The sequence below is a fragment of the Strix uralensis genome, chromosome 12, assembly GCF_047716275.1.
Source record: "Strix uralensis isolate ZFMK-TIS-50842 chromosome 12, bStrUra1, whole genome shotgun sequence".
Taxonomy (NCBI): Eukaryota; Metazoa; Chordata; class Aves; order Strigiformes; family Strigidae; genus Strix; species Strix uralensis.
In genome coordinates, this window is record NC_133983.1 from 8,993,822 (window position 1) to 9,015,102 (window position 21,281).

Below are 21,281 nucleotides of genomic sequence, written 5' to 3' on the forward strand. Positions count from 1 at the left end.
GCCTCCCGCCCGCCACGCCCCCCTCAGCAAGCGCGGTCCGCATTGGCTACGGGGAGGGAGGGGGCGTGGCTCGGGCGTGGCTCCAGCCGTTTGAGGGCGGAAGCGGCGGGATGGTGACGCCAGGTGGGACGTTCTGGGGCCTTTGTCTGTTCGGGACGCCAGGCTTGTGAGCACAGCACTGTGTGGCTCTCCTCGGGGCGGCTTCCCGCCGGCGTGGTGCTGCTGTCTCCGGCGGGAGAAGGGGTGCGAGGTGCCTCCACACATCTTTATTTAAGAGCGGGTTTTCCCGCAGCGGCAGGTCCCAGCTGGGCCACTGTGCCCCGCCCGCTGGTGGGGAGCGCTGTGGCACCGGAGGGGCGGGTGGCTTTAGGCGGGGGCACTGATACAGAGAAAGGATTACTTGTTTTAAGACTTATTTACTTGTAGAAAACTGCTTAGCAACTTATTTACTTACTTCTAGCAAGTTGTAGTATTACTTAGTATTTTTAAATATTGCTAAGAATCCTGCTTGCCCAGACTGTTCTGTGGAATTTTACCAAGGACTACTGTGTCCATCAAAACAAAGCAGTTTACTGTGAAAATCTACCAAGAACTGCAGTGTTCAGCAAAATACCATGTTTTTGTCCTTGAGGAACAGGTGTGCTCTAACTAGTTGGGCCTTGGTAATGAGTAGAGATAGCCATATACGGATTGTAGAAGTTTCATTGGTTCCCTTAAATAAGATAGGATGAGTAAACCGGCTGAAAAACATTTTTGTTGTTCAAGAAATTGGCTAAGAGAATCTGCGCATGCTCTGGGGAAAAAACAAGGTGAGAAAGACTACGAGCCTTGGTCCCAAAGATCCCTGAAGGTGCCCACCAGGAGGCAATGCGCAGGTGCAAAGAGAACATAAACTGCTGACCCCAGCCTTTCAAACTAACCCAGCCTTACTCACGCATATGTATGTTTGTGTTACGTAATCCAATGAATATGTATATCCACACTCAATAAGTTTTTGGTAAAATGTGCAGTGGGTGTGCAAGCTTTGTGGAGAAATCCCGTTGCACCCCGGCGCCGGAGTAAACATACCTGCTTTAGAACTCTATTCCAGTTGTAGAGTCTGTTTTCCGCAAATCAGCAGTTACAGCGGCATGTCGGTGGGGCTTTTGCTGTGCTGCCTGACTGGGTCCCACTCGTCCCGGCTGTGCTTTGGTGGTAACCATAGCCTAGGGGATGGTAACATCTGAAATAGCGTCCAGAAGCACTGTTTAAAGGCTGGAGATTTTATAGATTGTAAGTGTCCCACTAGATGTACAGAGATCAGCCATCCTGATCCCATGGCCCTTACAGCTATCTCCTGCCGTCCCAGCTAGGATACAGAGGTAACCCAACTGTTATTTTTCCAAAATGAAAGCTTTTTGAGTTATAGAGTAACTTGATTAGTGAGCTCTCCAGGGACTGAGAATCTGCACTGCCAGCTGTTTCAGCTAACTGATGTTGGAGGCTGGACTGGTATTTTGTGGTCAAGTGGAGTTTTGTGTTGCTGTCCTCTAAAAGCAGTCACAGAACTGCAGTGCTCTCCGGAGTGGGATGTGATATCATTTCTTTCCTTTTGTGGAGCATGGGCAGGGCATTACTTGTGTACAAAGACTTTCTTAAAGGGAACTTCGAAAGTCATGAAAGCATGATTTGTAGTAATTTTGCTGTCATTGGTTTTAAGTATGATCACAAAAAAAGTGTCTTCTACAAAGTCTTAAGTTACTTTTGCTTTGGTGATGGTCCACTGAATGTAGATGAGGGCATAATGCTTTCTTCGGGATGTTTATGAGTCCAGCTTATTATGGTTTTGCCTAGCTAGTTTACACTACCTTTGCCATGTAAAAGCCAACAGAAACACTCCCACTGATGAGTGGAATTCTGTCAGCCACGTGGAAAGGCTGAGCACCTCAGAGGTGTTATAGCAGATTTAAGCACTAGAATATTTCACTGAATCAAAGACTGGAGTCTGGGAAGTAGATGTTTTCTTCCTTACTACAGCTGTACTCTTGAAGTTGGTAGACCTTTAATCAGACCCCATGAAGTTAGAGGCTACACTGAAGAATGGAGTGCTGTGCATAGCCCTTGGAGACTTCTAGCATCCTGAAAGTATCAGAAAGTTGTAATTTGCACTAGGCTATTTATACTTCTGTGAGTTTGTTGATGTGGAGATCTCCTGCTGATCTCTTTCATCTTGCTCTAGCTATTAGGTGTACTTTTGAACAGATACAGATGTCTTAAAGCTGTTTTTTATTCAAGCTTTCATGATTTGTGACACTTAAAAGCTGAACCTACACCAGGAAAAAAATTCCAAAAGCAATAACTATTGAGATACTTAAGTAAATTATAATTCCTTTATTGTTTGTGATGTAAAACTTCTTGGGCAGTTCAAATGCTTTTATTTCCCTGATTTTTTTCCCAAAGTAGCTTTTACTGTCTTCTGTACAGTTCTGTTGACTGGAGACTAGCTAAGGTAAATGAGACAAGACAATGTAACTGTCATCATACAACAACTATGACTTGAATAAACTGCTTCTTAGGGTTAGTGCATCTGCTAATGATCCTTGCTATTTTTTTCTGCTAACACCTGTGAAACCTTAAAGTTTACTGCTTAAGCAAAAGGGTTTAGTGTACTTTTGGACTGGTTCACGTTGCAGAGGTGATTGAAACAAATGTGCTTTGTTAGCTTAGAATGATATCTCAGGGTATCTCTCTTTGAGGTGCAAGGGATGCATCTTTGAGTTGAGCATCTTTGGTATCTATTTCTGGTTCTCACAGCTGTACTTTGAGCATAATGTGAGAGCATCTGTTAGCAGCATCTGCTATCAGAGATAATTACAATGGGTCACTTGTTTCTTAGTTTGATTGCATTTCCAGCCTTCTCCTGCACGTTTTTGTCTACATAATCCCTTCTGCTCATTTTCCTCTAAACAATCCCTCCCTCTTGAGGCAAAATGTTGCTTCAGAGATACTGTGTTAATGTTTAAGACTGTTAAAAATTTGGTCTTTTTGAATTTACTAATCATTTGTTTTTATAAATCTGCTTATTGTACTAACTACTTTCCAAGTTTGAAGAGTATTTTCCTTACTTACATTTAGTGATGAGGATAGTGTTTACATGCTTTATATTCCTTTTCTAAGTAGATTTTTTGAAGCTTAAAATCTTACCAAGAAACTCTTTTTTTTTTTTCTTCATTCTATTTCCTTTTTTTTCCTTCATTCCATTTCATTTTTCCCTGAGAAGTGTTATTTATCCACAGAACTACTGGGGTTTCTCTGTAAGAAGATCCATATTTGGGATTTCTTGGTTTAGACAACAAAAAAAATCTGATCAGAAATTTTTTTCTCTCCATTATGTTTTTTCATAGCAGGCCTATAGAGAATATTTCAAAGTTTATCCTGGAAGATGAGCTTTATCAAAATGCAGCATCTTCAGCAGAAAAGAGAAAGCCTTTTTTTGGACAGCAATAGACATTGAAGATCTATCTTCAATATTGTGATCGAAAAACATGCTTAATTTAGAATGTGTAAGTGATGTACAAGTGCCACATCTTATTATGGGAAGCAAATAAATATTAATATAAGTCACATCCTGTAGGTTGCTGATGTTTAACGAAGACACTTCCTACTGTAAAGTGTTCAGTGCCTCTTTACTCAAGGGAAAATGGATGAAGCAAAAGCTTTAGAAGGATCTTGTGTAAGCAGAAATCTTAGCTTAAAATGTACCCCTGTGGCTCCAAATTTTTGCAATGACTGTTGTGATGTGAGTGTACTCTTTTAGGCTTTCTTTAAACAATGTCAGGAGGAGCTGACTGAGCTGCTGTATAGTTATCATAAGGCATTCAGTAGGTTAGGCAAACCCAAACAAGGAAAAGTGACCTTTTCACATCTCCCTAGAGTTTGTTAATGAAAAGAGTGGTGAAGGAGAAATAGTACATCGCTTTTGTTTGCTATGACACTTTAAAAAACAAATGTAGTATGAAAATCTATTAAATATGTTTATTTAATCATTGTTTAGCATGGATTATTCCAGCCTTTAAAAGACTTTTCTGGTAACATATACCTAACCTCATATTCTTACCTCTTTTAGTATAAATCCTTAAAATCCTTACAAATCATGTTAGAAGAGTCATCCTTCCCAAGATGATTATTCAAAGGATTTTGAAGATCTGAATAGGTAAGAAACTTTCAGTAGCATAAATAGATATTATTCTAAGGCTTTGAACATCCTATGTATTTAACAGAAAAATATTTATAATGCTATAGCAGGAATATACAGTAATTTCAATAGTAATCTGGTCAAATGAATAGAGAAAATATGTAAGAAGTATATCTCGTGCCTCAAAGCCTACCAAGTTCTCAACTCCACTCTTCAACACTGAATTCCAAAGCAGGTACCTGATTACTGAGGTTAAGTCTGTGGAAAAAAGAGTGGATGATCTTGTAATTATTTGAATCAACAACTTTTATGGTGTACAGGCTTGATCCTAGATACTTATTTTTTTGAAATTTATTGTCCCGTATTATGCTTCGTTTCAAGAGCAAACAGGGCTTTTCTCATGTTCTTTTTCAGAATTCATATATGCATATATTATCTGTTCTGGTGTCATCCTGCAATTTTTGAGGACTTGTAATTAGTTACCTCTTTCCTTAAATAAATTTTTTCTTTCTATTAGTGGTAAGAAAAACTTACTCTCCACTAGAGACTTCATTTAGCTATATAGATGATGTTGAGTTACAATCAAATTGCTCGAAAATGACTATTTTTTAACTTTTTGATTTTCCTGGTTTATACTTATTGACAAATGTTCTCGAAAGTTTAAACATCATCTAACTCAGATCAAACAATGACTAAGTAACTGTCATGTTATTAATTTGTTATTCATACAGTTTAGAAAAATGTTGGAATGGGACTAGGGGATCAAGAACCTTTGTTGTAGTGACTCTTGTAGGAAGGTAAGTGAGGCTTTTTTAGTGAACTGCTAGGGAGTTATTTAAAAGAATGAGATGCACAGGTTAAGAGGAATATCATTGTACTGAGCACAAAACTAACTTGCATATGTCCTAATTTTAACAGGTTGGAGTTTTATTTGCAACTTTATCTCTCACATGTGATATAAAGTATTTTTCTTCTGATTTTTACATCTCTAAATGGGTTTTCTTGGCCTTAAATGTAGGAATTAACCATATGAAATGGAATACCTGTCCATTCTTGTAACTATTACAAATAGTTACAACAAATAACCATCAATTACTGCTAATTATATTCCAATCTGTAGAATAGGAATAAAAATACATGGATATAATATAAGGCTTTATTTCACCCATTCTGTCTTGTCTGTTTACCAAAGATCTTGCAAGTGCTTACAATCCAAAGTATAAGAGTGTTTTCAAAATAAGATACTTAATCTCAAGAGCAAAAGGACCTTACTAAGATATATATACTTTTTAGCAACTTAACTGACTAGTCCACAGATTTCTGATGTAGGTGGTGTGTTGGAGTAATTGCTCTTGCTAAAATGTTTTCTAGAAGTGCAGCTAATGATTTTGCCAGTTGTTTTAAATATTCTCATTTTAAGTCTTTGAATTTGTAAGCTAAAAGAAAAGTCTCAATGCTGAAGAAGGGAGTCGTCTAAAGAAGGCTAAATTATTTAATATCTGTTGTTAAAACCTTATGCCAGGCTTATGTGCCTTTTACCCTTCTAGGAAAGCACAAAATAGATTTCAAAAACTTAATTTTATTACCCTGGTCTATATTGAGTGGGAAGGATGCCTTATATCCTCATGAAATACAGAGAACTTATGTGACGAGATACCTGGATATGCTGGGAGAAACAGAATGTGCAGAATAGCAAGAAAAGCAACTAGCTGCTAATGCAAAATGAGCTTGTATGAGTTGTTTGGAACAGTCTTCTGCATCAGTTCAGTCTTAGTGAAACATATACATTCAATTAGCAGCATTGCCTTACACTTAGTGTTTTGGAAACTGATATGTCTGATTTATTTAAACCCCTTCCCCCCCACCCCCCGCCCCAAGCATGGAAGAAAAAAATGTTTTGCACAAACTGGCCTTTTATTTTAGCCTGGAGAAGGGTCCATTCAAAACATGTTTTCTCCTTAGCTTTGAAGAGCTCTTTGGGCAGCAATTTGACAGGGGAAGAAGATTAGTATGAGATACCAATACTCCTAAAAAGGTAAGAATTGTAATTGGCTCCTATTCCTTCTTAGAGCATGCACTTTTGTCTGTAGCTGACAGACAAGTTCATAATATCCATCAGTGTCCCTTCAAGGTCTAGTGGTGGTAGCCTTAAGTCATTATAGAAAAATCATAACTCTTTGGTTATCTTAAGGATGTACCACTCTTTGGATCAGAGATACATGTTGAGGCTCGAACTGCTGAATGATGCTCACAAAAATTGTGGTGTAGATTATTGAATAAGCATGTTTCTGCTTTGTGGCCTCTGAAAGCTATAGCGAAAGATTCATTCTTAGTGCAGCAAAAAGGCTGTCGTGGCTGGTAGGACAGAGTACCATGTCCCAGGGGAAGATGGTAGGTATATCCAGGTATAGCAGCACACTTGGGAACACGAGTTGCAGCAGACCAGGTAGGTGTCTATCACAGGCCATTATGCTGGAACTTCAGGGAAGACAGGTGCTTTAAGAATTCATGTTGCTTACCATAGATTCCTGTGATGGAGGGGGAAAAAAGTTTTGACAGAGACCCGTATTTGCTTGCGTTAGATCTATGGGGAGATCTGCCCAGTAAAAGGGGATTGGGATAATAGAAAGAAGCTGAGTGTGGGAATGTGAGAAATAAGTTTAATCCCTGGTAGAACTCAATGGCAAAAATACATAGGTGCTTCCCTTCAGGGTAGAGAAGAATATTGATGAAAGTTTTCTGTCACTATCTAAAGAAGTTGTTAATCCCATGATATCTAGGACAAGTTAACGAATGGTGTGAATGTTGTAGCATGTGGGAAGATCTGTGAGAGTAGTAATTGCTCATGAATTGCGGGATCACTTATGGATTTACCTGTGCTCAGTCTGAGTTCTTCTAAGAAGGTACAAGAGCAATATTGCTTGATTAACTACCTGGTTTTTTGCACAGGCAAGTCAGTGAGCAGTAGACCTGAAATTATATTCATTGCTTTATTCCTCCTTTAAGACTGCTAGGAAGATTGTGAAGACTAGTAATTCCAGAGAAATGTTTAGCAGAATGTGACAATTGTTGTTTTTCCTGGTGTATTCTCCTAATTTGTTTTGACAAGGTCATGCCAATAAAATGCTATATATCCATGTTCAGCATTTGAAAAATTGAGCCAGTTGTTGCTGAAATGAGCAGAAATAGAAGGTGTGGATTGCAATATGCAGTAGATGGTCTGTATTACTACCACACTGCACCAAAGCAAAGTTCTGAAAGATTTGTTTACAGTATCATCTTTTCTGGCAGTTGGTGGGTTTATGTGGCACTGCGACAGCAGAGCTTACTTCTCAGGCTCCAGCTCATGAGTGTCCATTTGTTTGGGGTGGTGCTGTGAGATGTGATCTGTGACTGGGAACTAGGAGCTAGAAGTGGTTCATGTTTGAGAATTAGTGGTGTGAACATACCACCCTCAGTTCACGAGAGGAGAATGAATGGTTACCCACAAAAAAATATCTTGAGTTTCTTCTGGAGTACAAAACATGCTGTAAGGAAGAACTGTGTATATTTTGCAGATCCAAAAGAATCAGAAGGTGGCTTTGTATTGGAGAGGCATGCAAGCTCACTTCTGATGAGTCCTACATTGGTGTGTGTCCAGTGTGGGTATTTTTTCAACATGGCTTTTAAAGTATTTAGGCAAGGTGTTTTGTGACAGAGCTGAAAAATGTTCTAGTTTAGCTCCTAGTGTCTGGCTATAGCAAAAAAAAAAAAAGGCAGTCTGGTGGCTTTTCCTAGTCTCTCACTGCCTTCCCTTGGAGTGAGATTTGAGTCCCAGCATCAAAATGGAAGAAAGTTCAGGAGAGAATGGGACAAAAATAATCCTCTGTGGGTTGGAATAGATGAATGGGCTGTTCTCTGCAGATTAATTTGGAGAAGTCTGCAGCCAAGTTTAACCATGTTTCATATGCCTTCTTGCATGTTTGTAACAAATTTCCTCAGGGAAAAAGAAAAGGGGGGGAAACCCCCCCCCTTGATTCAAAGAACTATTTTTATAGTTTTTGAGAGTATTGTTAAATGGTAAAGTAGTGAAGACTTGGTGATGTTCTAATATAGTTTTGCAGTCTGTGCTGTTACTTAATTGATTTTTCACTTGGTTGCAGATGACTGCACCAGGAATGATTGTGGAGAGAAGCTATACCTGCAGTTTTACCAACAGATGCAGAAAGAATGAGGCACCTTCTGACTGTCATTGCCATCAGCAAGGAGCGAAAGTAGGTTTCTATTAAGATTTTTTTCATTCTATTAGAGATGGTAATTACATAGGTAAGTGTAACCCAGTTCAGAAATGTGACCCTGCAAATATGTAGATAATGTTTGAAGATCATGTCTATTTAGTGTTTCTGGATCTCCTTAATACTTCTAGTTAGTCCTGAAATTTCTTATGCGTCTCCCAGGGTTTGGAGTATGACAGCCATGAGGGACCTGTCTAGGTTCTTTAAAAAAATTGGCTTGAGAACTAAGTCTGATCTTAATTCAATCATAATTTCTCTTTTCTGTTTTAAAGGCTGCCTTGCAGCATTTGGTTGGATTTTGTGGTCTCTTAATCTAGACGTACTAAAAGTAGTTTCAGATACTATTTTTGCCTGAGTAATCTTTGCAGGTTTTGATGCATGTCAGATACCTTTCTAATTTGAAAGATTCCTTTCACAGTTGCCAACAGAAGAAAAAAATTGAAGTTGGTTATATAAAAAGGACTTTCAAGTGCACAGAACTTTATTTTGTCTAGTTTCTAGTTCTTAGTACTGGAAGCAAAACTAGAACAACTTTAGAAAAATGAGTTCATAGAGTAACATTCTGTTAAACAGAAGACAAACCTCTATCACAAGTGTGTCTAATCCTGGAAAAGTTTTCATTATTGCTGTTCACCGTCTGGAGGTGAGCTGGGTCAGCTTGAATATGGAGATCTTAACCACTCAAATACACAGAATTCATTCTTCTTGTCAGAGGACTAGCTAGAAAACTGGAAATCTAAACCGTAACTCTTTTGAATTCCTTATTCCTGCTTTTATGTTCTAACTTTCATTTTTCTCTTCATCCCTGTAGCAAAGTGTTTTAGACCAAATTTGTTATTGGCATCACTTTCCTATGTATTTAATCCATTTGAAACTTATAGAAAACACAGACCATATATTCTGCCTTCACACAATTATTTTAAGCTGAGACAGTTGCTTTTCTTTGTATTGAATTCTGGTGCTCTGAATGTAGTATTTAATTCCCTTCCTCCTCACTGACGTCCCCTTCTGATACTCAAAGATGATTTGGAATACACCAGAGATTTTCTATTTTAGTTCCTGGAGTGTTGCAGAAGTGTAGTGGTACATAATCTCTTCAAATGTGAGTTGGAAACTCTCTGCCACTATCATGGCTTAGTGGTCTGAAATGTTTAGTCAGTAGAAGAGAGACTAGAAATCCAGACAGGAAGAACTACAGCTGCTGCAGCTGGGTTAATGTGCCTGAAATGCAAAGAGCATGTGGGATAATCAGAGCAGGCTGTAAATTGACTTCTAATCTTTTGAAACAAAAATAATTGAAGTGACAAATCAATTTGTTTTCAGTTGTTTCAGGCCCCAAATATATTGCTTTATGTAAATGAAACACTTTTAGAACTGTTCAAAAAAGTGGGTGTACTACAGTATATGGAAGAAAGCCATAGGTTTTCCTTGACTGTCTACTGTCCCATTGGTAACTTCAGGATCAGTGTTAGCAAGATTTTTTTGCTGGTGAAGCAAATGGAGCTTGTGACTTTTCCATATCTCTCTATATTACTATTATCAAGAAACGTGATCTTCCAAGTCCAAAAGACTAAAATCAAGATATTGGTAAAATTCTTAAAGGGTAATGTTTAGCATCTATCCTCAGAACATGTGGATTACTACTCTTAATTTTTGTGCCCTCTACCTTCAGTATTTTTTTAAAAAACAGGCTACTAACAAAATTACACTAATGCTAGTATAATAGTTCATAACAGACTCTATTCTTTTCAGTTGAATATTTCCCAGGATACTAGGATGGTGAGATAGAATCAAATGCTAAATATAAAGAATTTCAATAATTAGTGTATTTCACTCTCAAATTCAGCACTAAAACATGATCAAGCAGGAATCGCCAACTAAACTTCCTTTTATGTATATTACAGCTTCCCACTATACTTTGATAAATAATTTCAAATTTTTCTGTGTGGCTTAAACATCACAGTTACTTCCTGATATTGTAGAAAGTGTACCTCATCAATCAACACACAGTGGGGTTTTTTACACCTCAGTACTGCACTTGATACTTGTGGCTTCTGGCATGTACAAGATGGCAACAGCAGCACAGCAATGGGAAACAATGACACAGACTTTTACTTGTATATAACCAACTTCTCTTTGCAGAGGAATATGCTAGAGTTATAGGCAATCAGTTACAAGAGCCTGGTCTTGTGGTGGAAATAATAAACCTTACATAAGTCAGATCTCACACATGCACTCCAAGAAGTTAAAAATGATGGGTTTGTATATTTGAACAGCCCAGTGTAGCTCTTTCCTCTTGCACTATAATCATGCTTCATTATTCTATCAAAAGAAAGTTTAGCTTGTTTGAGAGATGTCACTTAAAGTAGTCCCCATTCAGAACTGCAGTTTAAATTTCTTTCAATCCATTAACATTTTAAATGCTGATTCATTGCACTTCTGGGTAACAGAATTTGACCTAGTTAAAATGAGACAGCTTTGAAATAGTTCACCAAATTAATTTCTAATAATTCATGATACACGGAGTGATTAAATATCTGTCCTGGATTGCTGCTTAAATGGCATAAAATGCATGCAAAACTGTCACATGTAATAATGATACACAGTCATATAGAAATTGCTTAATTAAAATTTCATTTTCTTGCATTGATTCTTTGTAAATGAATCAAAATCCTTCCTAAACTTTGTATCTGTATTTGTTTCAGAACTTTTTATTGCAAATTTACAAATTTTGCATCTTTTCTTGTATCAAGAATACAATAGTAAAAAGACAGTTTCTCCTGGAGGGAAAGTAACTGCCCTGTTCTTCAGTTAAGTAAAAAATGTTCTGGAATTAAGAAAAAAAAAATCTGTACTAACCTGATTTCAGGTGTAGGTGTTTGTGAAAGTCTTTGTACGGAGTTGGGAATTCTTTAGCTCAGTTCTAGCTTTATATCATGAATGACCAATAATGTTTTGACAGCGGGAAGGAGAAATTACAACTTTTCATTTATATTTCAAATGAAGTTCATATACTGGTGCTAAATCAAAACTAACCTCTGCGGCTACAGGAAGGCTATATCAATACTGAACTGAAGGCTTTAAAAATCTCACTCGGTTACATTGCACAGACTTAACAGCTATATTCTATTTTTTGTAAATGTGTGAAGTAGATGAAAACACAAGCTTGATAAAGACAGCTATCTCTTCTCTGTAGTGCATCGTAACATACCTGTGGAGGATGCACTGGCTCTTGTAGTTAAAGCTTTTGGGAATATACTTGCTGAGTGTGAGCAACAGGAGTGTACCGGGGTTTCACATAGGGCAGCTGATCTGGTAGATGACTGCCTAGCATGGGAGCTCTGAGATGTACAGTGTGCCTCTGGGCATTAGACTTATTTCTGTTAAGTGCAGGGAAATACTTGAATTGGGTGGAGTTGAACTCAGTAAGTGACTATGCAAAGGCCAAAAAAAGATATGCTTGAAGGTATTAATATTTTTCCCTGCTGAAATACACCTTCAAGCATCTTTTAAATCTGATATAAATAAGCTTGGGTACATTTCACATAAATAATCTGTAAATAAATGATAGACACTAGAGATCAAAAGTTCATGTATAAAATGCCAGTGTGTGTATTAATGGGCATGTGCATCCTGAAGTGTGGTGCATATATTTTTCACAGAACTAGACATGTTATAAGGACATACACACAAATCCCCTAATGGGCCATTGCTCTCTCACAGGGTTTCAAAGTGAGTATCTGATCATCTGCTAATACTGTTGAGTATTTAACTGTAAACATAAATGCATTTAGGTTAGTGATATCCATCAGTCCATTAAGCAGAATGCAACTCTTGATTTGACAGAATTCAGTAATATAAGGGTGTATAAACTTATTTTAATTGAAGTTTAAAATCCAGCAGAACACCTTTAGAAGAAAAAAGCCCTCAGCCGCATATGTAAATTATAGACTTGGAATATCTGTGTCATTTTGATCTTAAGAGCTACTCTGCAGAAAATTCTTGGATCCCCTTTTGATAAGGGGATAGTGAGATTCTGGCAGGCTTCTACTTATGCTCTTAATGTCTTTTACAGAATTGTTCCCACTTTTGTTCATTTAGACTAAGTCTTGTTGAACAAACTGATCCTTCAACTGAAGTTGAAGACACGGTGTGTTATGAGGATGCAAGGCCATGTATAAGCATTGCCACCCATACCTTAGGTAAACCTCCACTTCTGTTGCCAAGGGAGATTGCTTTCTTAGGCCTGTCACCTCTTCCTCAGGTTAAACTTTCATTTGGGTGATAGGCTGTCAGGGGCTCTTCCAATACTGCTTCAGTTTTGTATTTCAGAGTAATTCACTCTGTTTTCATGACTGACTTGATCACTTGCCACAGTACATTTACTCATAAAAGTAGAACAAAACATAGTAGATACTACATGAACTACAATCGAGTAGATGGGTGGGATGTGGGGAAATCTGAGCTTGCAAATATTTGGTAGTGATCAAATAATAGTTGAAAGCCTGGAACTCAGCCATGTTATTTTCAGAGCAAACTTTATGTGAAAGAATAGGAGAGTAGGGGAGTATACTATTCTTTATCTAAAAATGATTTTATTCTAGCATTATAAAAGCATAAGAATATAAAGCTTATCTTTCATGTCCTTAGTCTGAAATCAGATTCAACTACTGTCCTTACATCTGTTTGAAGTTGGTATGGGTTGAGGTGAACACCTGGCTATTTTAGAAAGGCTTTTTTTCTCCTCTGTTGTGAACTTTTCCTATTCTACAAAGCTTTCTTTTTTAGTTATCAAGTTGGTTGCAATTCTTTTGAGTTACTGAAGCTCATTGAAAACCAAAAGGGCAGCAGAAACAGTGAGGGCGGTTCAGGTTTTAAACATGAATATTCTTGGATGCACAGAAATAGAGTATGGTGCTTTGTTGTAAATTAAATACTGCTTTAATGATTGAAATGGCAAGTCAGCAAAAAATATTGTGACATCTGCTTAATTGGATTATTTTATTAAATGGTAGTGTAAAAAGAAGCCACATGGACACTCTTCACAGCTATTGATGTTAGTGCTGAGTCTGATTCCTTGGAATGAATACTAGGCACAAACTGTATCAAAACTAGTGACCTACATTATGGTCATGGATTAAATCTGTGCTTAGAACCAGCCTCATATGACATCTAATATGTTTGCCATGACAGAATCACTCAGAAATAAAATCTGGCTTTAACTTTCCATACCAATTGTACTTCATTTGTCAGCCTGTGTTTTGACTTGTGTGTGCAGGTTAACATTTAATATCAGGGAGTTTTACTTTGTAGTGTGGTCATGCTAAGATTAGTAACACTGCAGGTCAGTGTGCTCTGTTGTTAAATATGTACAGGAAGGTTATACTTGTAGCTCAGTGGTTGTACATCTTTTAAAATAGGGCACTATGAATGATAAAGGCTAAGGCATTTGTAGCTGTTGGTGTGTGGTGTCCCTGCTTTGTCTGCAGTGCTTTCAGATAGGTAACTGGCATTTCTTAAGCCTGATGTTTTTAGACCCTCACAGTTAAGAGTGTGTCCTGTGCAAGCAAAAGCAGATTTCACTGTCTGTTTTAAAGCAGTTGACAATAAAAACCAAAAACCATTTCCGAACAGGACTGTCAGATGCAAAGGATAATCTTCCTCCTCTTTTCACACCTGCTAAAGGATTTGGATTTCTGGGATATTCTTGATATCAACCTGCAAAATGGCCACCGCTTGGAGGGACACCTGACCTTTTGCCAATGCCAGGCTGTTGTGGTTTAGGCCCAGCTGGCAACTAAGCACCATGAGGCTGCTTGCCCACCTCTTCCCCTGGTGGGAAAGGGAGGAGAATTGGAAGAAAAAGGTAAAAACTTGTGGGTTGAGATAAGGACAGGTTAATAGGATGACACAAGGAGAGAAGAAATAATAACAATAATACTAATAAAAGAATGTAAGAAGTGTGATGCATAGTGTGGTTGCTCACCACCTGGAACCTGATGCCCAGGTCGTTCCCAAGCCACAATCCCAGCTCCCCCAGTTATATACTGAGCATGATGTCATATGGTATTGAATATCCCCTTGGCTAGTTTGGGTCAGCTGTCCTGGCTGTCCCTTCCTAGCTGCTTGTGAAAATTAACTCTATCCCAGCTGAACCCAGGATACAGGTGAGAGTGACAAAGCTCTGTAGCTGTTTGGTTTAATAGCTGTAAATAATTTCTAGTTAAAACCTTCACAGTGCTGACAATCTATTCTAGCTGGAGAACTTTATTTCATTTAAATAATGAAAACAATGGCCATCTTTAAGCCAGGCTCAGCCTGAAAGATACTGTTTCTGTATTGAAATAATTGCATATTGCTTTCTAAAGCATACAAGTCCAGTGGATTTCTTTGGCTTTTTCGTAACAACCAGGGTACTTACCACGTAGATGCCTGTATGGTTGGTACTGTTTTCATCCAAGCAAAATGAAATGTTATTCACAGTAGAAATACAACAATGTAACTTATAATTACAGTATTTAGAATTTAAAATAGGTACAAAAAAATTATTAGATATTGCTGTAGATGTAAAATAAAAATAATGTGTACTTTCTGATTTAAATTTTTTTGGGGGGGGGAGGGAGAAAGAAGGCCTGATTTTTAAGACAGCTGAAAAAATGAATGAAAGCGAAATTGCACATAAATAATTTTCTTACATCACCATTTGAGTTTAAATTTCTCATTTTAAACTCTTCCAGAGTGGGGGGAAAAATAATTTTCTAGATCCCCATAGTTCACTGAGAGTAGATTTGAAAAGGTAGATCACAATCAGTTTAAATGGTGTACTTCATGACTCTAAGCAGTCATGTGCCCTGCTTGCAGGGTTGCAGACCTTGAGAGGGAAATACCTGCTGGCCCATAGGAAGGCTAGCTAGCTTTTCTGTAGGGCTTTGCCTTTGGTTTTGTAGACATGGAGTGGGGGGAAGTAAAATGAGGCACTGAAAACAATTTTCTCCAGTAATTTAAAAGGGGGTTAGACCCATGGTGACTGATGTGTCTTTCAGGGAATGGTTTCTGGTATCCAGCTACAGTGCCTGTCTGCTGCTTTCTGTACTTGTGAGCTTCTTGGTGCTGGTCAGTAATTTGGCTGTTGTGTTAGAACACAGGTCACAAGGGAAAGGAAGAGGAGGGAAGGGGCTTAGGGTTAGCTTGAGCTCATACTCAGTAGAAAGCCAGTGCTTGGAGAGGAGCAGCCAAGTGACATTTCACACTGTTTTGATTTGCAAGGCAGGTTGATTGTTGCTTTGAGTGTATTTTTCAGCTTTTTTAAGGAGTGAAGGTTTTCCTCCTTGGTAGGAGTTACATAACCAAGCATGGTGGTTAAATGTGTGACTAATTGGCCATTCCTGTATTTTATAGACATATAAAATATAATATAAAAACATATACTGATATGCTTCTCTAGTTGTGAAATGGAAGTGGATGTTTTTACTGCTTATTAGGCATGCAGTGCTATGGGGTTGCCTGAGAGTGCGCAGTAGCTGTGAGCTGACAGGCATGATCAGAACTATAAAAGATTATTAGAGGAATTGTGTGGGTTTTTTCAAAGCTCTTCCCCTTGGCGTGGGTTGATTCTTTTAAGGTTACAAAGAGGAGAACTTTTCTATGTTCACTGTAGATAGAATAGTAAGTAATTGGTTTAATTTGTATTAAAGATGATTTAGGTTAGATGCAAGGAAGAAGTGTATGGCTAATTCATATTGAAACACATTGTCTGGACAGAGACAAGAATTGGTGAGACAATCACCCATCAGTGGTGAAACAGGTGTACATGATTCCTCATCAGACATGACAGAACATACCTTTTCATTTTAACAATGTTCTGCAGCACAATATCAGCTGGAGGAGTATGTTAGTTTTGCAGCGGGCCCTTGCCTGAAACCTCATTCAGGTGTGCAAGATACTTAAAAGGAATAAGATACTGGACTATATTTTGCATTGAAGTGAGAAATTGATGTTAGATTACCTATTTGAGGACATGGAACAATCAAAAGTTTATAACAAATCATTAGGTTTAATAACACAGTAAAATGAAACATTGAGATGGCAATTAGCCTTTCACTGATGGAAGAGAATTGACTTTTAGATATAAGTAGGTGTGGGGAGGGTGATTAGCTACAGAAACTACAACTGCCTTACAGTATTTATTGTATTTTGTCACAGCTATTCATGTTAAACCACTACAGCACCAATGTGGACCTTAACTAAGAAGACACTGCTGCCAGCATTCGCTATAGTGGAAGTCCTGTAACCACGCATGCATTGCACCTTCTGTCACACTCCAGCCTGTGAAAACTTCGGAAGAATTTGAGAAGGCTTTTCTATTAAAATAATTGTTCATGAATGCCAGTGTTGTACCTTTGTAATTTTAAATTATTTTGACTGTTTAGCAGCTTCTAAAGTTACCTGTTTTACAGAGTTGTCACCAATTTCACTTTGTGGTTCAACTTCATCTGACTATTCAAGTTAGAATGAGCAGGTCTGGTCAGACCTGACTTCTGGTGCATGTTGGATGGGATGAATGAAATTTCTGTAAATTCATGTAAAGTCTATCAGTTGTTTTTGCATTTTACCTTAGAGAGGTGAGGGTGAAAGGACTGACTTTAGCCTCAAACAGAATTGTTGGTGTTAATTGCTCAACTAATAACTGACAGCATTGAAATGGTTTTATATTGATCTCCTGAATATTGAATTTACTTGGAGTTGGGGGTTTTCGTGGTTTCAACTGGTTTTACTTCCATTATAACTTGAAGTTATAACAGTGGAAAAATTAAGGAAAATATTGAAATAATTGTAGTTAGAAAAGCACTCAAATTAATGTGAAGAACCACCTTAATCTGTAGTTACATACAACCCAATCAAATACCAGATTTAAAAAATATTCTTAACAGGTATTCTACTGAAATATCAAGTGTACTTGGATTTAATACATACAAAATAATGCCCTGCAAAAATAACTAATATCAAGGTTAAACTACTGCTTATAGATTGAACATAAAGAAACAATGCCAGAAAAACTGATCATGAAACTTTCTGTGGATTTCTCCACCTTCTGAAAGAGGCAATTACTTTCATAGAGAAAATAGTTTAGATGTATATGAAGCACACTAAGTTACTAAAAGTAACGTCCGTAACATGTTAAATACATTATAGCTATTACTTGTAACCATAATAGGCACAGTACATTCTCATAAATGATTGCAAAGTCTTTAAAATGGGAAGTAGTTTTTATTTTATATATTTGTGGTATGTATGGCAGCTGCTTTTCATAATTGTAGGGCAAAATTTCTGCTGGTAGTGAATAGCAAAGAACTAATATGTGTGCTTATCAGTATCTTTGTTTTTGCAAAACAGTCTGTCTACAGCTTTCACTGTGGATTGTGTAGTGGAGCACTTCGCTGTCTAGAAGGTTACACAGTGACTTTAGTATTATGTTTTTCTGATAGTGCTTGCTTGATTTGCTCTGTCATAACTCATGTTGTCAGATGAGTTTTCATTATTGAATTTGTTCATTCTATGAATTAAATCAATCCATAAATTTAATTTTGCCAAGAAACAATACCAACTATAGATCTTAATTAAGCAAAATTTCCGTGCAGTGCAAACTGTGGAAAGTAGTCCTGTGCTTGAGAACTAAGTCGCGTCTTTCTGCAAGACCTGCTGACTGATTTTCATCTTGCAGCTTTTTTCATTCACTTAATGCATTAGCTAAAACCATTAGGAACTAGCTGTCAGCCCAAGAGTAAGTAATAATATAACTTACTATTTTTCAAGATTCCCTTCAATATCTGGTTTTAAAAAATGTAAGTATGACTTCTGTGGTAAGCGATAGTCTAATGGTAGTGCCCTCTTTGGATAGCTAGCTGGTCTTCATAATGATTGCAGTCCATCTAACTCCTACCTATGCATTTATTTGGCTGTTGATACCACAATGTCTGAGGGCTGCATGCACTTAGAAATTACCCTGCCGGTGTCCATGTGAGAGAGGAGATTGCATAGGCTTTCCCAGGGGAACCTGGAAGCTTGTTTCAGAGCCTGGAATTGAACTAATTCTCTTGAGCCCCACAGTAGGTCCTTAATCACAAAATCACTCCCCGCTTCCCCCAAAGGGATTAAATGTAATAACTTGTATCATTTAAGGGTTTTTCTTTTTTAACACTTGAAGTTGAGGGTTTGAGGTAAACTTTGCTAAAGAGTTACCTGTCATGGTGTAAAAATCTCTCTTTTCAAAGGTGGGGAGCAGGAAGTTGCAGTGCTGCTCTGGCACATGGAGGGATGGATCAGGTCCTGCTGGCCCCACAGTGGGCCTCAGCCACGAGTGGAGAGCTGGTACCTTGTGCACATAAACCCTAAACCCTCTGTGTCATGGGGAAGGTGCTAAAATTAAATATCCTTAGGGAATAAAGAGTTAGAGGTACATACCTGCACTGTAAAGAACAGAAGTGAGGCATGTAAAAGAAAGTGAAAAGGGGTGTTATGTTGCCATTTTAGGAGCCAGCTTGAGCCTCTGACTTCACATGTGAAAAGGAAATTTAAGGGAGCTAACAAAGGCAAAACCAGTTTACACCTGCATTTGGATACAAGCAGGGCATTTCTGTGGATGTTTACTTTCCAAGAGAATTATGTTTAAGTTAGTAGCTTTACTGATGTGAAATTAGAGAAAAATAAAACCCAGAAGTCTAAACTCAGCGTGCCTGTGCACAAAGGAAATCATGTTTGAAACTTCACTCATTTAAATACAGCAGAAACCCCATCCAAGCCAAACCAAACAACAACAGAAAAACCCCTGAAACACAAAAACCCAAACTCAAGCCTTGTAGAATATTGTCAACTAAATGAATTGTGAACTGTGAATTTATTTTTCTGAGGAAACTTCTGAGCAGATTAGTTTAGATACTTCTTTCATTGACCTGCTATTTGCAGACTCTTGGAAGTGGTCTTAAACTTTATTACAGACAAATAAAAATGCTTGTTTCCTTCAGTGAGGTATGCTCAATTTTAAATTGGTTAAAAAGGCCAGTGGTCCTTCACAAACATTCACAGTACTGGGGAGCGGGCAAGAATGGTGTGATGTGCAGCCCCATACAGGTAGGTAAAGAAAAAAAAAAAAAGGTAAACTAAACTTCAAACAGGTAACTATTGAAGTCCTCCTGCATTTTAAAATGGCTGATACTGCTTCCCTTATGGGAGAAGCAGCCTGGCCGTTGCGGCATGGTGTAGGGGAGCCAGTCAATGCGTCACCAACCCGAAGCAGCGTCCCGGGGCTGGTGGTGGTGGTGAAGCGGGGTCCCTCGGCAGGCCTGGGTGCCGCCTGCCCCCGCCACGCAGTGCAGCCGGCGGGAGGCCTCTCGGGTGTGGGAGTACGGGCGCTGCAGCACAGAGTTCGGCCACTGGTTGTGAAAGGCGGAGAGAGAGAGAATTCCCACTTTGCTGGTTTTGCTGCTCATTTTTTAGTTGCCTGTGAAGTTTCTAGAGGTGCCTCTGTTCTCCTCAGAGCTACCAGCTGTACGCAGAGTGCAGGGCTGTGTGAAACAGCTGGTGGCTGAGGCCGGAGGTGGAGAAGACTGAAACTTTCCCAGCTGTCCATCTCCTGGTCTTCTAAACCCCGTATTACACCTGAGGACAGGAATAAATATGAAGCATGGCTGGTGTCAGAGGCCCGCAGGAGGCACGTTGTGGACACCAAATCACTCTCAACGCGTCCTTTGATCAATCTGCAGTTTATTTTCTGAACTGCTTAGTTGTGCAGTAGTCACTCGAGGCCTACGTTGTGTTTTACAAAGAAGAAAATGTATCAGATGAGATTTTAACTAGAATCCTGCTTCAGTGATCAAGTAGAAAAAGGAAAGATAACTTTCATCTGTAGTTAAGGCTGACATATGGCCCAGAGTGCTTGAATTATTGAATGCTTTTCATATTGCCAGTACTACGGTTGATTTAGATGTCCTCAGGGCTCATGTGGTGATATATTTTAAAGGCACTGTATTTTTCATCTTGTGCTCTTACATCTTTAGCTGGATTTACTTTTCTGACAGAAAACTTGGATTTAAAGTATTTTTCAGACAAACACCAGTGCTACTCTGACCTGCTTTTGAACTTAAATGTTGTATCTGGAGTAAATGAAAACGTTGTTGTTCAGCTGTAGTCATTCTGCAGAGGTCTGGCGAAGTTTGACTAACCAAGGCAAGAGAAAGTGACTTCCTCATTTAAAATGTGTATTTTGGGGCATATATCTTCTTTTTGCAGTGTACCAACACCATGGCTCCATTTCAGTCTTGTACTTTCCCTGGTGCCATGCACCTAACGTGACAGAGGCGGGAAGAGGAGCGCTGGCGAAGGGAGCAGGAGGCTGCCCAGCTCCCCGGCTGGTGGCTGTACCACGCTGGTCTGAACTGCTGTGGGGGGAACAGCTCTTGCTGCCAGCCCTTCACCAGGAGCCTGGGAATTGAACACAAGTCATGGAGGGCAAAGAGGCATCTGAAGCCGTTCTCCTGTCTGAGCAGATCAAAGTGCTGCAGAGACCCCAGTAGCTGCTGCAGCCCAACTGAGGGGGAGGAAACAGTGCCCTTGCTTTGCCTTTTACTTCCATGGGCAAAACGAGCGTGGCGTGCTCTCTACCCACTGTGGACCAGGGAGGAAAGTTCACTGCTCCCTTTCCCTGTGGTTTCTTTTACCCTGTTGCTTCACCAGCTGGCAGCTAGTGATGGGCAAGTGAGCCTTGTGCCAGGGGTGGGCAGCTCACCTGCTCCACCTGGCAGGGCTGCCTGCTGCTGTCTGTGTCAGGAGGAGGGCCC

The 21,281-nt window shown here is 38.9% G+C and overlaps 1 long non-coding RNA gene across 6 annotated transcripts; it reads left to right on the forward strand.

The window, feature by feature from the left end:
• The first annotated feature begins 81 nt into the window (after nt 1-81).
• LOC141948864 (uncharacterized) lies at nt 82-19,468 on the forward strand. 6 transcript variants are annotated; one of them, XR_012630571.1, is made up of 6 exons: nt 82-250; nt 3,384-3,542; nt 4,106-4,192; nt 6,137-6,209; nt 8,317-8,427; nt 16,651-19,468. It is a non-coding gene; the product is annotated as an uncharacterized LOC141948864 (long non-coding RNA). The 6 variants fall into 6 exon arrangements; XR_012630572.1 differs by having other exon boundaries at nt 105-123; nt 3,387-3,542; XR_012630570.1 differs by lacking the exon at nt 82-250 and adding an exon at nt 258-1,361.
• The last annotated feature ends 1,813 nt before the right edge of the window (nt 19,469-21,281 follow it).